Source organism: Hippopotamus amphibius, chromosome 5, assembly GCF_030028045.1.
Source record: "Hippopotamus amphibius kiboko isolate mHipAmp2 chromosome 5, mHipAmp2.hap2, whole genome shotgun sequence".
Lineage (NCBI taxonomy): Eukaryota > Metazoa > Chordata > Mammalia > Artiodactyla > Hippopotamidae > Hippopotamus > Hippopotamus amphibius.
The window spans coordinates 105,633,688-105,655,678 of record NC_080190.1 but is presented as its reverse complement, the minus strand read 5'-3'; the positions used below and the strand labels follow the sequence as shown (position 1 = coordinate 105,655,678).

The following is a 21,991-nucleotide window of genomic DNA, read 5'->3' as shown; positions in this document are numbered from 1 at the left end:
AGATCTGACTAGGAAACAGAACCTGTGGGACCTGATAGCTCTAGTTAGGGATTTGGGTTTGCCTGAGGATCAAGGGAAACCATGGAAAGTCTCACGTAGGAAATGCCAGAGCACTTAAAAAAGGACCCTAGTTTCACTCTCAGTAATGGAAAACTTGATATTTGGAAATTCTTGTTACTAAAAACAACTGAAAATACTGGACAATATACATATATTTTTAAATTTCCTTAAATTGACAAAAAGCTAATAAAATACTGAGAAATTACTTGGCTACATAGATTTGGGCATCCAGGGATACAAGTTCACCTAATAGGGCTGGCTTTGCCCAGAAGCATTTATTTGCAGATCCAGAAGTGGCTGAGAGGCTGAGCTGTACTTCTGGCAACAAAAGGAACAATCGACCTTTGTCTGATGGTAGATGGGGCTGATTTCCTCTTCCATTGTCTTAGAAAAAAAGAGTTCCTGATGGTTGAAAATTTTGTTGAGAGGATGTTCATCAAAATGCTGTTTACGCTAGCAGAGAATTGGAAAGCACACAACTTCTTAGAAATGGAGGATTGGTTAAATAATCGTGATATGTTAATACAGTAAAACACTAACAGGCATTTAAAAAAGTAAAAAGACCAACAAGAGCTTGGAAGAAGCCTCATAATGTGACCTAAGGTGAAAAAAAAAATCCTGACTATAAAACATCACGTATGGGAGTTTGGGATTGACATATACATACTACTCTTTTTAAAATAGATAACCAACAAGTACCTACTGTATAGCACAGGGAACTCTGCTCAATATTCTGTAATAACCTAATTGGGAAAGAATTCGAAAAAGAATAGGTATATGTATATGTATAACTGAATCACTTTGCTGCACACCTGAAACTAACATAGCATTATAAAGCAAGTATAGTCTAACATAAAATAAAAATTTAAAAAATTATATACATGTTGTCCTACTTGTGTAACATTATGTGCATATGTGTAGGAAAATATAGAAAAATGTTAACAGTGGTTATCTCTTGGGATTGGGGTGATGTTTAATTTCTTATTTACTTGCTTATATATCTGCAATAAGGAAAACGCAAAAACTTAATGCAAATTGCTTTGTATTTTAGTGGTAAATAAATAGTATATTAGAAAATACTACAGAAAAGTACAAAGAAGAAAATAAATAGTCCTGGAAGTCCTCACTTCCATAGAAAATCGATATTAGTATTTGGTTATGAGGCATTGAAATAATTCTTGATAAATTTATGTGCATATAGACACAAAACATTTTATACATGGGATCATAAAACACAGTATTCTGTTGGCTTACTTGTTTTTTTAAAACTCAAATAAATATAGATTCACAATTTTTAAATCTCATAGTCTTTAACTTTACTTCAACTCATTTACTTTATCAATTTCCTATTGATAAATATTTGTTTTTGAAAAATTCAGTTATTAACAATGGTTCAATGAACTTTCATATACATTGATATAATAAAATCATTAAAAAAATTTTAAGAAGTATTTACCCTTCAGATGGGTCCCCATAGCACTTAGCCTTCCTTATAACATAGGCCAAGTATGGCCAGGTAGCATTGACAGATATACATTACCAAATGTAAAATAGATAGCTAGTGGGAGGCTGCTGCATAACACAGGGAGATCACCTTGATGATGGGTGATGGCTTAGAGGGCTGAGATAAGGAGGGTGGGAAGGAGTCAGGAGGGAGGGGATATGAGGATATATGTATAAATACAGCTGATTCCCTTTGTTGTACAGCAAAAATGGGCAAAACAGTGTAAAGCAATTATACTCCAATAAAGAGCCTAAAGAAAAAAAAAGAAATTGAACCACAGGAAAATAAATAAATATCAAAATCAAAATTAAAAATAAATAAAAATTAAAGCCTAAAAAAAAAAGAAACTAACCTCACAAAGTTGTAGAGTGTTGTAGCACATGATTAAGGAAACTCCTACCCTACAAAATATTTTGCCCCCAAGATGCAATTTAACTGTTTTAGCAAGGAACACATCTTTTCCTTTGTACAATGAAAGATCTAGAGCGAGGGAAATGTTTGTTCTAAAGTCAACCTTATTGACAAGTAAAGTTGTTTATGATGGGCAGTTTTGCTGTTTCTCATATGCTGGGCTTTACACAAGGCCATGATGTTCGCTTGGGCATAATTCCAAGGGCCTCCATCCTCATTCTCGTCTGTGTGGATGGCCCTGCTAGGTGAAACCTATGGGGTAGGCCACTGAGGCCGTGGTATTTGGATTAGTTTGTTTCCTGCTAGGTTGGTTTGTTGGTTTATTGATTCTCCAGCCAGACCATTTCTAAAAGAAATACATGAGAGAAAAATCCCAGGAGTATGTTTCAGGGTTTCAGAATAGTAGCAATGAAGATAGTGTTCATACAGAAGTTCAGAAAGAGAATAAAGGCTTCTTTCATAATTTGGACAGAGTTGGTTTGACTAAGGTTTTCAGCAAAGCACATAACCAAATGTAGAAATGAAGGTTGCTGACTTGGGCTCTTGTGCTAACCACTAAATTCAGCTTCCTCTCTTAGCTGCACAGGGCAGAAGCACAGGAAGAAAAAAAAAATGCCACTCTTTCTGGAACAAGCAGACTTCTGGAAAATGGCCAGTTCTAGTGCTTGACCTATATGATGCATCCTTTTATGAGGTGTGTACCACACCCAGAAATCTTGGAGAAATCATCATGACACAGATGAGATAATCTCAAAACCTTCTGATTTCATGTTGAAATGAATAACGTCAGCAGAAGATTCTGATTAGCATTAAAATTCTGTACTCTGGAAATAGGCTGTAATTCTAGGATCCTAGAAAATTTAAATCAGTGTCAATTCTGTTTGTTTGGGCAGTTGATGGGAAAATGGTGTTTCAAGTCCGCATATCAGGGGCACGAATACACATACTAAAATAAGAAATAAGGCAGCAGATTAGAATGAGGTAACACAATGTTCATGAAGGCAATATGTCCAGAAGATAATTTTATTAAAGTGTCATCAGAGTATTTGTCAAGTAGAGAATCACATCTTCTCTATCATGTCTCTTATTTCACTGGACATAAATATGTATACCTGCAGTCATTCTTTTTGGACCTAAGAGAAATACTTTATACCAAGAACAAATTCATATACAAGTCGTTTCTTCCTTACTGTATTAGCTTTGCTGAATTAGCAGAAGAGGCCTTTGAATCCCATCCTGATGTCAGCACGTCTGAACGGACTAATTGCTTGACTAATTCACTCGTTCAATTCAGCAAAGGTACGTTGAGCCCCTACCATGTGCCAGGCATTGTGCTAAAAGCTGGACATACAAAACTGAACAAAGGTGAAAAATCCCTGACTTCATGAAGTTTGGAGTCTGTAAGGAGAGATAGACAATAAACAAAAACTGATGTCATAATTGTGGATTGTCATAGCTGCTGTGAAGGACTAAATCGGGTGCTTGATGGGGAATAAGCACAGGAACCAATAATGCCAGGTTAGGGAAGACCTCTCTGGGGAGGAGAAATTTAAGTTGAAACCTGAAGGAAGAAAAGGAGCCAGGCAGGAAAGGAACCAGAAAAGCATTTCCGGCAGAAGGGATAGCAAGTGCAACCGGCATGAGGTAAAGTCATAGTAAAAGGTAGACATTTGCATCCCAGTCCCATGGTACAGATGTGTCTCTGAATTCAGAACTTGTTTTGCCTTTCAGAAAGTTAATGTTGTACATGTATGATATACATATACTAACCCACCTGTTAGATAACTCTCCCAGAGACACCTGGGGGCAGTACCCTGTAATGAAACACATTAACACACCTGCAGTGGAACATGTAAATATTCACACAACGTGGCACAAAGACTATATATTTTTCTGACATGGTCCGTTTTCTGCAGGCTTTGCTGCCAAATGAGTTCAGGTCCATTTACGTTTTGCCACCAACTAATTTATGAAAAAAAATCATTTTTTTCAGAACATTTTGTATTTGGATTTGTGGCTTAGAGATTACAGATCTGTAATTACCCCCACTTTCCCCAATTATTATAACTGACATTCAGTAATTCATTTATTCAACAAATTCTTTTCTGAATGCTTTTCTATGTGTCAGGTGAATGTCTAGGAATGTATTCAACATGATAATATTTATAAATTTTAAAATTGAAAGCCTACTTTATTAAATATAGCTATAGAAGTTTGAATATTAATTTTCTACCAATACAGTAAAATATTACTAACAACAACAACAGCAGAAGCAACAACAAACCCCAATAAGCTAGGACAAAGCATCTTGGTGTGTAGGATCACTTAGAAGAGTCTAGAATCAAGTTCTTGGTAAGAGGGTAGTGAGGTGCTAGAATCTACGATTGGCTTCCCTAAAAATTCTTTAATGTGATACTGTCCAGACCCATTCAGAAGTTTCTGATACTCCCATTTGCTTTTGATAGTTTAGGGAATAATTGTATCTTTTGGATAATTCCTGCTCCAAATATTGAGGTTCAATTCTGTTCTTGCATAGTACCAGATACTAAAGCAAGAACTTTGTAGGCATAATTTCATTTAGTCCTAAGAAATAAGTTGGATGCTTATTTCCCTTTTACAAATCAAGAAACGCAGGTTTAAAAGCAATCTGAAGAGGACACTGCATCTGCATGTGTAGAGCCAAGCATGCCTGGGGGTTTACCCCCTGTTGTCCAGGGTGGTAAACGATCAATGACTGACAGGTGTGGAGTGAGAATGCTCAGGCCCCTTGCATCAGGTTTGGACAACTCTGAGATGTAATGGACACTCCAGAGGAGTGCCGTGGATCGGGTGGAGTCAGCCTTCTGCAGAACTGCTGAGATCACACCCTGCCTTGGTTTCCTCCTCTTCCTACTCCTGTTTCCCCTCCTCCCTCACCTTCCAGAGCTCTCCTGACTGCCATTAGCAAGTTGTTTGCTCAAAAAGTTTTGCCTCAGGGTCTGCTTCTGCTTCTGGAGAACTCAGAACAGCCCTGCTGAGCCCTGGGGAATTCCTGACCCATGGAAACCATGACAGAGAATGATTGTTGTTAGTGATTGTTGCTTGAACCACGATTTGGGGGCACATTGATAGGCAGTAATAGGTAGTCAGAACTGCCTGCGATGCTTCAGTAAGTGTATACAGCAAGGATTTCCTAGCTCTTCCTCAGCAGTATCTGCTGCTCAGCCCATCCCAATCAGTCAGAGACACACACCTTCTAGATACAGGGTTTCCCTTCTTGCATCAGGTAACACTGCTCAATCTGCTAATCTCAAGGCTCACCTAGTGTCTGATCCGCTGAAATAACATCACCTTGGATCAAGGGACCCACTTTATGCCAAATAAGGTGTGACAAAATGTACATGACATCAAATCCACTGGTCCTACTCTGAAGCACTTCACTTGGAAAATTCTAGCCTGACAGAGCATGGAACAGTCCCTTGAAGGCAAAGCAAAGATGAAATGTGGTCCTTCAGAAGTGTTGTGTACCACAGAGTGACAGCCATTACATACGACTGGGTACCCAATAGGAGGAATATAAAGGTTCTGGAAACAGAGGCAGGAATAGCAGTTGCTCTGCTTACCATTACTTCCAGTGACCTGTTTCTTGTTGTTCCTTTGGATCTGTTTCTTCAGTTTCTTCTTGCTCCCCCAGATTTAGTGTACTTCCAGCAGCCATAGCTTTGGCTCTTCACGGGCAGACTGTCCTCCTCAGACTTTTGGAGGCATTTTACTTGCAAGTGAGGAGGGCTTTCCCCACAGGGCTGCCTGTGTAGGTGTGGGGAACAAAAGCCCGGCTCTCTTGCTCTGAAGCTCAACTTGCCCTCTGACTACTCCTGCAGAACCAGGATGAGCTGAGGTCTCATCCTCTACTTTCTTCTATATCAGGGGAATCTGACTAACTCACTTTCCAGGGTCACGAACAAAATAAATGGTGGCATCAGGGCCTAGGATCGCCATATTGAGCAGATAAAAAAACAAGGTGTCCAGTTAGATTTGAATTTCGAATACACAACAATCTTTTTTAGCATAAGTGTGTCCCATGCAATATTTGGGACATATTTATATTTAATTTTAAACATAGTTTATCTGAATTTCAAGTTTAACTGGGGGTCCTTTATTTTATTTGGCAACTGTATCAGAACACTAGCCAAAGTCTAATTCCAGTACCTATGCCTTTTTTAATTGTCATTTTAAATCTATAAACAAATTCAATGCACATATTAAAAAATTCAAAAGGTAATATTGTAACCAAGCAAGGGCTTGTGGGCAGAAAGCCAAACTTTGACAGTGGGTTTGTAGCAAAGCAAGCGTTCATTGCAGGGCACCAACAAGGCAGTGGGAGACAAGCCCCAGATCCACTCCAGCTTCGTCTTTGAGTTGGATGTGTTTTAAAGGGGAAGAACAAAGAAGCTGGGGTTAATCATCGTCTTGTGACATTTCTTAATCGGAGTTTTGGAAGTCAGGACATCTTTGGTTCACGATTCTCTGGCCAGGTGGTCCATGGCTGGGAGTGTGCTAGCTCACCTTGCCCTGGAGAAACAACCTGAGTTCGTATGTTAATAATGATCTCTATAAGAGCAATTTTAGTACAGTAGCATGTTATCAACAACAGCAATTTTAGTCATCTGATTCTGGTTGATTAGTGTTCCGTTAGCACAGGATGGAGGTCAGAAGGGACAAGGAAGGGAATAAAGTTTTGAATAGAGAGAGTAATCATAAACTCGGCAGCGGTACTTGGTTTTAGGGGGACCCTGTTTCGATAGAGTAAACAATGTCTCCCTACACCCCTGTGTCCAGCTACTCATATCTCCCATTCAGAGGCTATCATGGTAGCCTGTTTCTTATTTATCTTTCTAGCAATATCCTCTATACATGCAGGCACAATTATATATGCATCTCTTTTCTTTATTAGTTTAACAGCCTATCTTGGAGATAGGTCTTATCAGTCCATCTGGAGTTGCCTTGTACTTTTTAATAATTGCATGCTTTTAAGGCTCTATTAGGGCTTCCCTGGTGGTGCAGTGGTTAAGAATCCGCCTGCCAGTGCAGGGGGACATGGGTTTGATCCCTGCTCCAGGAAGATCCCGCATGCCGTGGAGCAAATAAGCCTGTGCGTCACAACTTCTGAGCCTGTGCTCTTGAGCCCGCGAGCCACAACTATTGAGCCCACGTGTCAAAACTAGTCCAAGCTCTGCAACAAGGGAAGCCACAGCAACGAGAAGCCCGTGTACCATAGTAAAGAGTAGCCCCTGCTTACCACAACCAAAGAAACCCGCACAGCAACAAGGACCCAATGCAGCCAAAAATAAATAAATAAATAAATTAAATTTTATTTAAAACAGGCTCTATTAATAGTCACGTGGATTGTTTTCAGCCTTTCACTTTTATAGATAACCAAAGTCCAGGCTATCTTGTTTTATTTAATTTAAAGAAACTCCAGAGTCTAAGTACCAAAATGCAGATCAACAGATTGAAATGATAAATGCTTCTAATAGGATTGAGGAGAGATGTAGGTTACTTGATAATGAGGTAGAGGAAGTTCAATGGATGCTATCTATGTTCTCTGACATTTAAAATTATTCTGTCCACCAATAAGTATGCTGGAATTCTGTGAGGGCATACGAATACATGCTTGCATGAAATCCTCTATAATAATTCCCCAAGAAAACTAATGATCATTTACCAATACCAATACGGTTATCATTCACAATAGGACTGGGAATTCATGACATTGTACTTAATGTCACCTGGGAGTCAGTGCATTTTCTAAAAGGAATTACACGTACTTGACAGTGGAGTGCCTACTGCTCTAATCCACAAAGACAAAAGTGTGTTTTAAAAAGACTGTTTCTGGGATAAGCAGAAGGGCCTGTAAGTCAGTGTAGCCTTCCTTTCTAGAAAAGCAGTCTTAGAGAAAGAGGAACAGATGAGAGGTAGGTTCCTGGAAGGTGGTTATGTTTATATGTAGCAGAAGGGAAGGAAGGGAAGGAAGACAAGAGCCCAATTTGCTCAGAGCTGGGTTTGGGGGTTACAGGAGATTAACAAGGCAGGTAGTCTAGAATATCATCAAACAGGGAAGTTCTTGCTAGCTGCTAGAATGGTGGGGAAAATGGGATGTTGGAGTAGCATGCATGAAATTCTTATTTATAGACTGATATTTATTTGAGACAACTGTGGAGTTAGAGATGTTCCCTGCCCTCAGTAGGTTTACAAAATAATAGACTGACATGGAAATGAAGATGCTCTTTAAACAAACACAGAATGATTTTGAACAGAATTCATACACTACAGGGTAAAACGTAAGTAACATACACGGTGTAGATTTCTTTAAACTCCACAATTCTCTGCTGGTCAAGTGTATTGAAATAGGCCCTGAAATAAGCCTCAACAAAAGCAGGCTAACGGAGTAAGAATTTACTTTAAAAGGGAAAATACAGGTTCTTTATTTGCTCTGTATCCAATGTTTTTCCCTTTCCACAATTAATGTTTTCGCTGGCTTCCAAAACTCTTCTGGTGGGTTTAAAAAATCTAGTTCTATGGTAAATTTATTATTTGGAAAAGGAACATTAGCTGAGAAGGCCCCATGGCTTTGGCTTTGTATCTTACATCAAATGTCCACCGGGACAGGGTAGCAGGTATTCTCTGAGTTGTGTGCATGGTGTGTGTGTTCTCACACTTTAGTTTATGTTAAATAAATATCACAGGAATTGAAACACTCTAAGACTCTCCTCAGCCACAGGGTTTACTTTAGCACTTCCTTAGAACTGCTATTGTAAATATATAAGCCACACCACCCACTTGTAAACAGTACTTGACACCGCGTGAATGAGTTTCTTGAACAAACTCATTCATCTCGGGAGGGGCTAGAGGGCAAAAAATAGTTTCTTCTAAAAACAAACAAATACAGTGTTTATTTTTCTCTATCCCTGTGAAGACCTAAAGGAGTGGGGTAGGTAGGGTGGGAGGGAGGCTCAAGAGGGAGGGGATATGGGATATATATATACATATAGCTGATTCACTTTGTTGTACAGCAGAAGCTAACATAATACTGTAAAGCAATTATACTCCAATAAAGATGAAAAAATTAAATATAAAAAAAACAGCAAACAAACAAATACAACACTGATATTTTCCCAGGCACTGCCTTGTCGTACTAGTCTGCTTACCCTCCTGTTCCTTATTTCTTACTCTCTAGGCTACCTACACTTCATCATTTCCTCACCAGGCAAAAGAGGGTAAAAACAGTGAAAATGATCTTTATTCCTGAATCTTCTCACTTTCCTGTCTTCGTCAGTCCACTGATAGACTTTCTGGTTCTTGTGTGTTGGCAACGTAGGGAAGGAAAAAGTTTTTTTCGTTCTTCTTAGGGTCCTTGGCTGGGTCTGAAAATTAAACTGACAAAGACAGATGAACAGGAGAAAAGCATACAAATTGTATTGAATTTTTACACTTACATAGAGCTTGCACAAGAGAATGAAAACCAGAAGAAATGATTTGAGCATTTGTATCTTTTAGATAAAGAAACAGTGAATTTGCAAAGAATTGATGGGAAAAAGGGGTTTGGGCTAAGAGTGGTAAACAGTAAAGAAGTAACTTGGAAGATAAAGGTCAGTTTAACAAGTTTGTTTTGCAGATTCTTATGGTGCCTTCTCTGGGCTAAGAGTCTGTCTCCAGTGAAAGGAGAATTTATTTCCTGTGTTTAGGCAGAGAAGAGGGTAACTTCATCTGCATTTACTGCTTCTTAACCGCCTCCAGCTCAAAATAATTTTTATGTCAAAGAGGCATATTTTGGGATGGCATTCTGGTTTCCTTCAGCCAATGGGAGTCATGGAACTAAATAACTCTAAGCCCAGAGGGACTTGGAAAGGCCATTTGGTAAAAAATATCCAAGAGAAATAAATATAGACTCTCAGATTTTCAGTGCTGGAAGGAAACAAGAGAATTCAACCCCATATCACGTATTTGAATCTCTCTGGAAATGTGTAGAATTGCTAAAAGCAATTTCTACTTTTTGAACCCTTAAGTTTTTAAGACTACTCCCTTCCTATCCTCGAGTTACTAATTACCAGTTCCTAATTTTCAAACCAATAGTATTTTAAAATGTCGTAATTATTGTACTAACGCAAGAAAACTAACATTATATGCCACTGCCTAAATTATGTTCATGATTCATTTATTTTTCTTTAAAACAGTAATTCTTTCTTTCCCAAGATAATCTTCTGGTATATTTTTCTATTTTCTCGTTTCTCATAGCAGTGAAAAAACAGATATTATCTCTATTTTCTTCTCTTGGTTCAAATCTCGAAGGGTATTGAACTGGAAACTTGAGGGGCCTCAAGAGCAGAGAAAATAAGATAAGAAAAAAATAAATACAATAAACTATTTAAAAAATCAAATTCTGAAGTGGAGGGGACCTTAGTTAGATATCATCTAGCAAAATATCTCCATATTGTAAGATGAAGAGAGGAGGATACAGACTGTTTGTGTGACTTGTCCAAGGATACACAGATGGTTAGTGGTGGAGGCTCTGCTAGGTGCCATTCATTTGACTTCCAGATAGAGCTGTAAGAAGGATCTAAAGAGAAACTTCAATGCATAAAGAGTATTTCGGTTTTTCTTGGTTCCTGAAAACATGTTTACTAGACATTTGGATTCTAAGAACTTATTTTCCTTCCTTCCTTCCTTCCTTCCTTCCTTCCTTCCTTCCTTCCTTCCTTCCTTCCTTCCTTCCTTCCTTCCTTCCTTCTTTCCTTCCTTCCTTCTTTCCTTCCTTCCTTCCCTCCTCTCTCTCTTTCTTCCTTTCTCTATACTAAGCAGCTAACTCCAATTTAAACTCTTTTAGCTTCACAGTTATAGGAAATATTTATCTTCTGAGCCAATTCAATTCTCAGACAATTCTCAGTGTCTGGAAAGAATTCCAGAGTCTCCCAGTTCTTGGCAGTAGTATAGGTAATCCAAATTAATAAATAATTCTTGAGACATTTCAAGCTAAATTAAATATGGAAATTAATAACTAGATTGCTGTATTAATGGGATCATCCTTTTTAGGCAAGGCATATACTCCAGAATTTTTAGGGCTTTGCTTTCAAAAGGAGGGGACTTACATGACATCATTCAGCACTATCCCTGCAGCCTATAAAATAAATATTTATAAGAGCAACCAATATTTTGGAATGTACTTCAGATAGGAGAAGTCTAAGCAATTGGTTACAGTTTGTTTTAAAGGATGGAATATATTCAATATGTGAAGGAAAGTGGATAGTAGAGCTGATAGGCCTTCTGTGATAAAGTTCCCAGGGTGGATCTCATTTGGAAATGCCAAAAAGTTGAGAGAGGAACCAAAAGGAGTGATCACTTGTAAAAATTTCTAGGAATATCATTAACAAGGCTTTCCCTGTAAACAACTATGCTCACTCCTGCCTTCCCCGCAACCCAGTGAATTATTTTTTCAAATTCATTCAAACTCCGTGCATCCCCTCTCTTCTGATTATTATTCTTTCTGATTCTCACTTTTTTAAGAAAGAAGATAAGCTACTGTTTTTGTTGAAACAGAGCTCCATATTTACATCTCTTCCCTTTGAAGATTTTGCAAAATAGACCTTGTGAATAATTTAGAATTTTCTTTTATTGGAAACATTTTTTAAAGACTGCATCAATGCATGGGAAATAAAAAGATGTTTTGATACAAAATAAAAAAGATGCTGACCTGCCAGTTCACTGTCCTAAAGCCCCGTGTGGATCCACGCACACTTGGCCTGAGCAATGGCAGACCACAGAAGTTCTTGAATAATTGCTTTTCCAAACTGCTAAAGGGGAAGAATACAAATGGATGAAATTCTTCCTCATTCTCTGAAGATAGCATAGTTCCAGGGTCTTTAGACTCTTTTTAGTTTTAAGGATCATGTGACCCTCTGTGTTTTGTTTTCCTCAAGTTGTCTTCTTATATAAGGGATCCCAGAACCAGACACCTTTATGGACACGTGTTTTGCTAAAAAGCAGCTCTTCCTTTATCTATTGCTTTTCCTCTTTCAGGCCATTCCCACTTCCTCTTCCTTAAATAATCCCATTTCCTAGTTTTTGACCACTAGGTGTCATAAGTATTCACACAAATGCCTCAAAGATGTAAAAATAAACTCTCTTAAAACGAGCCCCTGAATATTTGACTTTCCATATGCAATCTTATATGACTTAGGCTCCCGTATTAGCTCCAATTTACATGTGATTCAAACTCAGAAGAGAAAGTCCAGGAAAAGTCACAAAATAAGGGAAAACAAAATGGAAATCTTGTGGTGTGTAAATGGTTTGTCAAAGGGGCAAACCTGTGTAGCTTTGAACTCTGCAGAACTTGTTCCTTCCAGGCCCCCTTCCTTACTTGACCTCCAAAGGTGCCTTTATTTATTTATTTATTTATTTATTTATTTATTTATTTTTATAAATTTATTTATTTTATTGGCTATGTTGGGTCTTTTTTTTTTTTTTTTTGCTGTGCGCGGGCTGTCTTTAGTTGCAGTGAGTGGGGGATACTCTTCGTTGTGGTGCGTGGTTTCCTCATTGCCATGGCTTCTCTTGTTGCGGAGCACAGGCTCTAGGCGCGTGGGCTTCAGTAGTTGCAGCACATGGGCTCAGTAGTTGTGGCTCACGGGCTCTAAAGCGCAGGCTCAATAGTTGTGGTTCACGGGCTTAGTTGCTCCGCGGTACGTGGGATCTTCCTGGAGCAGGGATCGAACCTGTGTCCCCTGCATTGGCAGGCAGATTCTTAACCACTGCGCCACCTAGGAAGCCCCAAAGGTGCCTTTAGACTCATTGCATGAGATTAATAGCCACCTCCTTTTAAGAAGAGACTTCACAAGAGCATACTGAAATAGCCTTTGGAAATCTTTGCATTACTTTGCAATAGAGTTACATGTGAGACACCAGGACCCACTCTCATTCTACTTATTTGAGTTTCAGCTGAAAGGGCTGACACGTTAAAAAAATATTTTCAAGTCATGAGATTTTAAAGCTAGGATGATCAATTCTAACCTTTTCATTTTGTGTTGGGGAAATGATACCTGGTGTAGTTTGTTCATTGCCCAAAGATGGTAGCAGAACTCGACCTTAGACACACATCTTTTGACTCCTAGGCATCCTGGTCTGTGCAGTACTGTTCTTAGGAAAGATTCATGTATCTGCGTTGGAATTTTGAAAACAAAAACAAAAACAAAACACCAGAGTATTCCTTAGATTGTGTTCAATATTAAAAGAAAAATCTTAGTCCAGTAAAGTTCCTCTGTGGAGATTTAACGTTAAAAAATAGAAGTAGCCTATTAGTTATTTACACGATGACAGGAAACAAATTTTAATGCTCTCATTGTACAGAATTTGCAGATTTTGTTTTAATTCAGGTAGATGAATAACTGTTCCATTTAGCTTTTCTTTGTATTGCAGGTCAACCAGACCCATACATGTCTTTCAATTAACTTTTTAAGGAAGATGACCATATTTAATGAAAAGATAAACTTTTGGTATTCTAAGTCAAAAAGAATACTATTGTATTAACTTAGTCATTTGGTTATAAAAGCAGTGAAAATATTGCATTTAAGTAGTGTACCATAAAATAATTAATTTTGTTTGCGTAAGGTGCTTTATTTCTTGGGATGAGCAGCACTGTCCTTGTATGATCAAAGGCCTGGAGGGTTCATGTCATTGGTGTTCTCTCAGTTCCCATGGAGAGGACCCTATAGGTCCCTCTGGTAAATATGGCGCTTGTCTATATTCTGACTGAGGTTTCCATGGTAAGTCCAAGTGCAGAATTTCTTTTGAGTATGAATTTCCCGCTTACAATACTAAACATTTGCTTTGACTCAATTCTCTTATACAAAGTTTGAAAGACTGAATCAAAAATTAATTCTTTGGTCATGATGAGAGTGCATGGAACTAGTTAAGCTGGTAATTTTGAGCATTGTTTGAGATGTTTTACCAAAAAATGTTGCAAGGTCAAATAAGTTAGAGAAACAAGGTTGTATGCTTAAAATCCTTTCTTGGACATTAATAATGCTGCTTAGCATATTACAGACTCTGAAAAATCCTGCAGTAAGAAACTTGATCAAATCTATTTAAGCTAACATTTTCCAAGTATCATTGGTCAGAAACTTTTCTTGTAAAATACCAAATAACATCTTGTGAAAAACAGGTTGAGAAATCTTGATTGCAAATGACATACAATCCTTGTTTGATAAATCAACTACTCTATTTCTTGCAATGTACAATCCTTCCATAGGATGTTTATCTCATCTATCGGCAGTATCTAAATAGTATTCCCTTTGCCTCCATGGCTACTTTCTGGCCAGTAAGAGTCATAGTTGCAACATGAAAGACCAAAGCCCTGCTAAGTTTACCCACAGAAATTTCCAAGTATCAATATCCTGTCAACAGATGAACTATTTTAAAATATTACTTTCCTGTGTGTACTTTCCTTTTATATTACTATAAAACAGCTACTTCAGTTGATTTTCTCTAACATAAATATTTATTTTCTTCCACTTAATGTAAAATTTTTCCAAGTCAGAGCCCATAATTGTTTACTAGAGGTGAAATAAGCCTGGACTAAAAATACAATTGTTGTATTTCCTGGGAGTTGATATTGTGGCTGTTACCTTATGGGAGGAGTAACTTGCACATTCAAGATAGAATACAAACTTGTTAGTGAGGCATAATAAGTTGAGTGCAGCTGTTTCTAAGGTGGCATGGACTCTGTATTTCTACATCCTGAGAGAGAATTAATTTAGATTTGTTTGTCACCATCCCATACAAAGAACTCTTACTAGGCAGTTTTATTCCAAGCTACCACAAAAAACCATCAACTACCCTCAAGTTCAAGTTCAATCACTATCTCTAACTCCATTAGTATGTGCAGAGTATTTACATTTTCTTCTCCTGATATACATGCCATGAATCCTACCAAAAAACTTCTATAAATAATTACTTGCTCTTTCTCTCCTCAAGGGTGATATAGTAATTGTAATTATGAGAACCCAGAGTTTCATAGAATTTGTTTTGGTCCAAGACATATTATGATCTTGTTCCCCTCTGCTACTTCAACTGATATCTCATTACTCTTCTCCTTTCTTTATTAATGATAAATGGATTACTCGTCTCCAAATACTCCATGATTTTTCCTGCTGTCCTTTTTTGCACATGCTTCTCTTCCACTGGAATGCCATTCCCTTCCTTTATCACACCATTAAATTCTTTTCTTATTTCCAGATTTGGTTTGAATGGTACCTCTTCTAGGATATCTTTCATGTTCATTCCTAAGCTCAAAGAAAATTTTAATTGCCATGAAAAAATTGAGATTAGAGACTTCAGTAGTTAGTGTATTACTTGGAATAGGAATAGTTGCTGTAACACACAATCCTCAAAATATATAATTGTTCAAATATGTATGATAGAAGTTTACTTTTCAGTCATATAAACTCCCAAAGAGATTAGTGGGAAACTTTCCTCCAACTAGTGATTCAGGATTTCAGCCTCGTTCTGTCTTGTAGGTTCCCTATCTGACACTGTGCTTATCTGTATCCAGCTAGTGGAAGAAAAAAAGAGTGGACATATAATCACTTAACAATTTTGATCTGGAAATAATACACACTTGTTTCCATTAGTAAGAACAGGTCACATGGCCTCATCTAGGTGTATTGAGGTTGGAAATTGTGTTCGCTGACTGGGCTGCAGTTCCTGGTAACAACTCCAGGAAGGAAAGCATACATTTTGGGGATGAGAGTTAGTGATCTCTGCTAGAGTTAATATTCTTATGTTTGCAATGACACAAACTCCAACTCAAGAAAGTGTAAGCAACAAGGTTGTTTTAATGAAGTCATCCAGAGAGTAGTTCTGAGAAGCCAAGGAAGAGCTGCAGGGTTCAGACAAACCGGGGAACTGCAGATATGGGACCTGGAGACACAAGGCCATCATGGTAGTCTTTTGTCTCTGTTTCTCCTGCTTATCGATTTTGTCCTTTCCTATTGCAGAGAGATGGATTCATATACACGGTGGGGTTGGGAGGGTGGCCAATTCCAGGCTTAGAGTCTCCAAATTTTGTGATTCTAGAACAAAGTAAGAATACATTTTTTCCCCATTTTGCTGTATAAAAATTCCACAGAGTCAGGCCAGCTTGGCTCACATGTTCACCCACTGGACCAATCACTGTGGCTACTGCTAAGAAGTGAGATATATATAAAGCTTAGGGCATTTGTGGGCCCTGTCTCTATGACTTGGGACATTGTAATCTTATTTCAAAAAGTCCTAGGGTAAGTGGAAGAATTTTATTATCAAGATGGATACAAACTTGGGAAATAAACTAGATTAGAAGAAGGGCTTCAACACATTGGAGAACTGTATGCAGGAGATAAGGAGTATGGAAGTAGGTCAGCTTCTGCTGCCATAGCTGAAGTCCGGGCTTTGTTGTTCCATTTATAGAGCAGAGGCAGAGCAGACTGAGCGTAATTCTGAAGGGTTTTTGGAACAGTAGATGAGCATCAACTTCACTGTAAAGTCACCAGCTGCATTAGCCCCTAACAAGAAAGTCAGCCTGTCCTTTGAAGCTTTGAAGTCATGTGTGACTTCACCTCTCTAGCTATGAAAGTCCTAGGTTGCATCTCTTCCAATATAGGGTGGTTTCAGGTTCACTGAGAGTCTGTTGTTTCATTAATCATCTTAGTTAGATCTTCTGGAAAACTTGCTTCAGCTTCTATATCAGCACCTGCTGCTTCACCTTACACTTTTATGTTATGGAGGTGGCTTCTTTCCTTAAACCTCATAACCAACCTCTGATAACTTCAAACTTTTCTTCTACAGTGTCTTCACCTCTCTCAGTTTTCATGGAATTGAAGGGAATTCAGGCCTTGGTCTTATTAGGCTTTTGGCTTAAGAGGATGTTGTGGTCGGTTTGATCTCCTATCCAAATCACTAAAACTTTCTCCATATTAGCAATAAGGCTGTTACCCTTTCTTACTATCCATGTGTTCACTGGAGTAGCAACTTTAATTTCCTTCAAGAATTTTCCTTTGCATTCCCAACTTGGCTAACATTTTGGTGCAAGAGTCCTAACTTGCATCCTATTTTGAATTTCAGCATGCCTTCCTCACCCTAATCATTTATCGCTTTTGATTTACAGTGAGAGACAGGTGACTCTTCCTTTCACTTGAACACGTAGAGGCCATTGTATTATTATTAATTGACCTAATTTCAATATTGTTGTGTCTCAGGGAATAGAGAGGCCTGAAGATATGGAGAAAGAGGAGGGAATGGCTGGTGGGTGGAGCAGTCAGAACAAAGGATTTTGTGTGTGTGTGTGTTTATTTTTTTATGTTTTATTTTTTTAAAGCTCTTTATTGGAATATAATTGCTTTACACTCTTGTGCCAGTTTTTGAGGTACACCAAAGTGAATCAGCTGTATTTATACACATATCCCCATATCCTCTCCCTCCCGTGACTCCCTCCCACCCTCCCTATCCTAGCCCTCTAAGTCATCACCCATCATTGAGTTTATCTCCCTATGTTATATAGCAACTTCCCACTAGCTATCTATTTTACATTTGGTAGTGTACATATGTCAGTGCTACTCTCTCACTTCATCCCAGCATCCCCTTTGCCCCTCCCCCCACCCCGTGTCCTCAAGTCCGTTCTCTACATCTGCATCTTTATTCTTGCCCTGTCATTGGGTTCATTAGTACCATTTTTTTAGATTCCACATATATGAGTTAGCATAGGGTATTTGTTTTTCTGTTTCTGGCTTACTTTGCTCTGTATGACAGACTCTAGGTCTACCCCCCTCACTATAAATAACTCAGTTTCATTCTTTTTTATGGCTGAGTAACATTCCATTATATATATGTGCCACATCTTCTTTATCTATTCATCTGTTGATGGGCATTTAGGTTGCTTCCATGTCCTGGCTATTGTAAATAGTGCTGCAATGATCACCTCACACCAGTCAGAATGGCCATTATCAAAAAATCTAGAAACAGTAAATGCTGGGGAGGGTGAGGAGAAAAGGGAACCCTCCTGCACTATTGGTGGGAATGTAAGTTGGTAGAGCCACTATGGAAAACAGTTTGAAGTGTCCTTAAAAAACTTAAAAACGAAACTACCATATGACCCAGCAATCCCCTTACTGGGCACGTACCCAGAGAAAACCATAATCCAAAAAGAACAAAGGATTTCAATAAGTGTTTTTCCAAGGAAGACATACAAGTGGCCAATAGGTACGTGCAAAGGTGTTCAATATCACTAATCATCAATGGAATGCAAATAAAAATCACAGTGAGATATAACCTAACACTTGTTAGAATGGCTGGTTTTCAAAAGAGATAACAGACGTTGGTGGGGGTGTGGAGAAAAGGGAATCCTCAGGCACTGTTGGTGGGAATGTAAATTGTTGTAGCCACTATGCAAAACAGTATGGAGGTTCTTCAAAAAATCAGTAATAGAATTACCATATGATGCAACAATCCCACTTCTGTCATACAAAGTAAACAAACCATTATCTTGAGAGATATGGGTACCCCCGAGGTCACTGCAGCACTATTCACAACAGCCACAGCATGGAAACAACCTATGTCTGTATATATATATATATATATATGTCAACCTTACAAATAAGGAAATTTTGTCATTTTTGACAATATGGGTGAACCTGGAGAACATTTTGTTGAGTGAAATAAGCCAGACAGAAATGGTATGATTTTTATGTGGAATTTTTTAGAAAGTCAAACTCACAGAAAGTAGAGAAGTGGTTGTCAGCAGCTGTGTGGTGGGGGAATTAGAGAGAGGTAGGTAAAAGGGTATGAACTGTCAGCCTTAAGATGAATAAGGTCTGAGGATCTAATATCTAACATACTGACTATAGTTGATAACACTGTGTTGCATAATTAAAATTTGCTAAGAGAGTAGAACATAATTGTTCTCACCAAAGAAAAATGGGGTAATATGGGAGATGATGAGTGTGTGAATTCACTCTGTGTGGGGAGTTCTTTCCCAACATACAACGTATATCAAATCATCACATTGTCCACTTTAGATATCTTTCCATTTTACTTTCATTATACCTTGATAAAACTGAAAAAAAAAAAAAAAAAGAAAAAAGTCAAGGTTTCTCAACCTTCTTTTTATTATTGCCCTCCTAAAGAGCCATTTTAGACATTATTTTCCTAGTAATTATTATTTCCTATGAAATTTTAATAATACCAATATTCTGTATATCTCTTTATGTTCCTTGGCCCTTTTGAGGGACATAAACCATTGTAATATCTAAAAAAATGTTCACTCCCCCACTGGTGGGGCATATTGTCCCCACTTACAGGTTAAGTGAACAGCACTGCTTTCATTATCATCGTAATTAGCTGAACAGTGAAAAGAACACTCAATTTGTAGTCAATTGTCTATGTGGGATTAAAATACCAACTCTAACTCGGTTGTACTATGTCTCTCTCCTGTTTTAGAAAAATTATTCAGTTCCCTTATTTCTCATGTATTAAATAGCATAAGGTTAAAAGAATAAAAAAACAGAGAAACAGGATGGAAAATATCTTATCTCACCTATCTTACCTTGTGAGTTTGCGAGGGTGAATTCTCCTGAAATCAGTTGATTTATCAAGAGGGACTGCCACAAGACTGATTATCAGACCCTTCTTCACAAAACCAGAGTCTTGATATAATTAACATAGAAAGAACCTTGGGTGTTTGCACAGTAGTAAAGGGAATGTGGTAATAAACCCTGCCTTTCAGTTGAGCAAACAGTCAGATAATAGCTTCTTTTGTGGGGACTTTCTCTAGACAAAAAGAAGAACTCTTGCCTAAGGGAGGAAAAACTCACAAAAGGAAATCTTAGAATATTCTCCTCTCAGAAACTTTGAAAACAATACCAAATGTGGCTGGATTTCAGTGAATTATTTGCCATCAAAGACTGGACTAGGTGAGTGCAAATCACTCCTTCTAGTATTTTATTCATCGCTTTTTATAATGGACATACTTATCTTTAGTTAACATAAGATTTCAATGCAAACTTCTGTATTTAACCCCAGTTTATTAAGTATAACATCTATAAGTTGGTCTTGTGAAATGCATTTGAACTCTTGAACTCTCACAATATCTGAAATACACAATCTGTTGAAAAATAATACTGTGTCTAGTATTTATGAAGCACATAGCATACGTCAGGTCCTGGACTGGGTGTGTTACAGCCGTGCTTTCCAATCCCTATAGCAACTTGTAGAGTTCACGTTACACACTGTATCAGTTGTGTCTGTTGTAGCAACGGTCATTTTGTTTACTTCCAAGTCTGCGGGTCAGCACTTTGGGAGTTCTGCTGATCTTGCCTGGGGTCACTTATGAGGCTGCAGTTTGTGGGCAGCTTGGCTGGGAGCTAGCTGGTCTAGGAGCCTCATCTAGGACAGCTTGTCTCTGCTCCATGTGGTCTCTCTTTCTCCAGCAGGTCAACCTGGCCAGGATCTCACTGCTACAGCATCCCAAGAGGGCGAGAATGGAAGCTGCATAGCTTCTTGAGATCCAGACTCAACTCACACAACCTTGCGGTACTTCCATTGGTTCTACGGGTCAAAGCAAGTCACAAGGCCAGTCCAGATTCAGGGAATGTGGAAACAGACTCCACCTCTTGATGGGAGGAGCTGACAAGTATTTCTGGCCATTTTTAATTTAATCCATCACACACATTCTTATCAATGAATTATTTTTTATTTATTGTTATTTATTTTGAGAAATTTCCCAGTAAACTTTTTTTAAAAAAAAAATTCACCAGTACAATAAAGAGGTGTGGTAAGGAAATAAAAACTTGTAACAGTTTTATGCATGTAGTGACCCAAATTGAAGAAAAAATTCTTTATATATTAAAATTGACATGAGTTGTGAGTTTTAGAGATAAGTGAAACAAATATACTTGGAGTGTAGACACTGTCCCCAAATGTTGTTTGTGGAATGGATTATTTTATCATGGAGTGGTGAGTAAGGCTCGTTGGTCCCCAGAGGTTTAGGCGATGCTTAGTGCCCTGGAGCCTTGACCCTGAGCTAATGTTGTGAGGTGGGCCCACTCATAAATTAGACACTGCTGGGGATGGGACTTTCATGGGGCCTTTAGCTTTGGTACAGCCCCCTTACCTCCTCTTTGTTTCTAGAGCTGGTAAAGAGATGCTTTCTGTACATCTTGAGCAGGAAGATGGAAAGAGTCTGTCAAAAGAGCTTGGGGCTGTGAGAGTTAGGGGTTTGTTTTCCCTTCATAGAAGGAGTCAGGTGAGCACAGGAGACCTTAGGATTGCACAGATCTGTTATGCTCTCTGCTTTATCATTTTACTTTATTTGTTTGTGTGTATTCCAATAAAACTTTGCTTGTTGTTATATTTTTATTGAAGTATAGTTGATTTACAATGTTATCTCAACAAAATAAAACATACAACCCAGTTATTTCTCTATTCAAATTATATACTAAGCTTTCAGTACAAAAGACTGGTACAAAATGAAGCAAATAACTTTTTGATCCAAGGTAAATCATTTGGGAAGGAGTTTCTTTTACTTCTCCTTTACAAAATCAGTATCTTTTAACTTATTTTAAAAAATGTGATGTATCTTGCAACTAGAGATTATCATACTAAGTGAAGTAAGTCAGAAAGGGAAAGACAAATACCATATGACATCACTTATATGTGGAATCTAAAATGTGGCATAAAATGAACCTATCTACGAAACAGAGACAGACTCACAGACATAGAGAACAGACTTGTAGTTGACAAGGGGGTGGGGGTTGGGGGGGTTGGGGAGGGATGCACTGGGAGTTTGGGGTTAGTACATGCAAACTATTACATATACGTGAATAAACAACAAGGTTCTACTGTATAGCACCGGGAACTATATTCAATATCCTGTGATAAACCATAATGGAAAAGAATATAAAAAAGGAATGTATACATGTGTCTAACTGAGTCACCCTGCTGTACAGCAGAAATTAA

General features: G+C 38.1%; 1 long non-coding RNA gene across 2 annotated transcripts; it reads left to right on the top strand.

The window, feature by feature from the left end:
• Positions 1-415: 415 nt before the first annotated feature.
• Positions 416-21,393, top strand: LOC130853212 (uncharacterized). 2 transcript variants are annotated; one of them, XR_009053697.1, is made up of 4 exons: positions 416-2,669; positions 3,174-3,274; positions 19,809-19,947; positions 20,464-21,393. It is a non-coding gene; the product is annotated as an uncharacterized LOC130853212 (long non-coding RNA). The 2 variants fall into 2 exon arrangements; XR_009053696.1 differs by having other exon boundaries at positions 416-3,274.
• Positions 21,394-21,991: the final 598 nt, after the last annotated feature.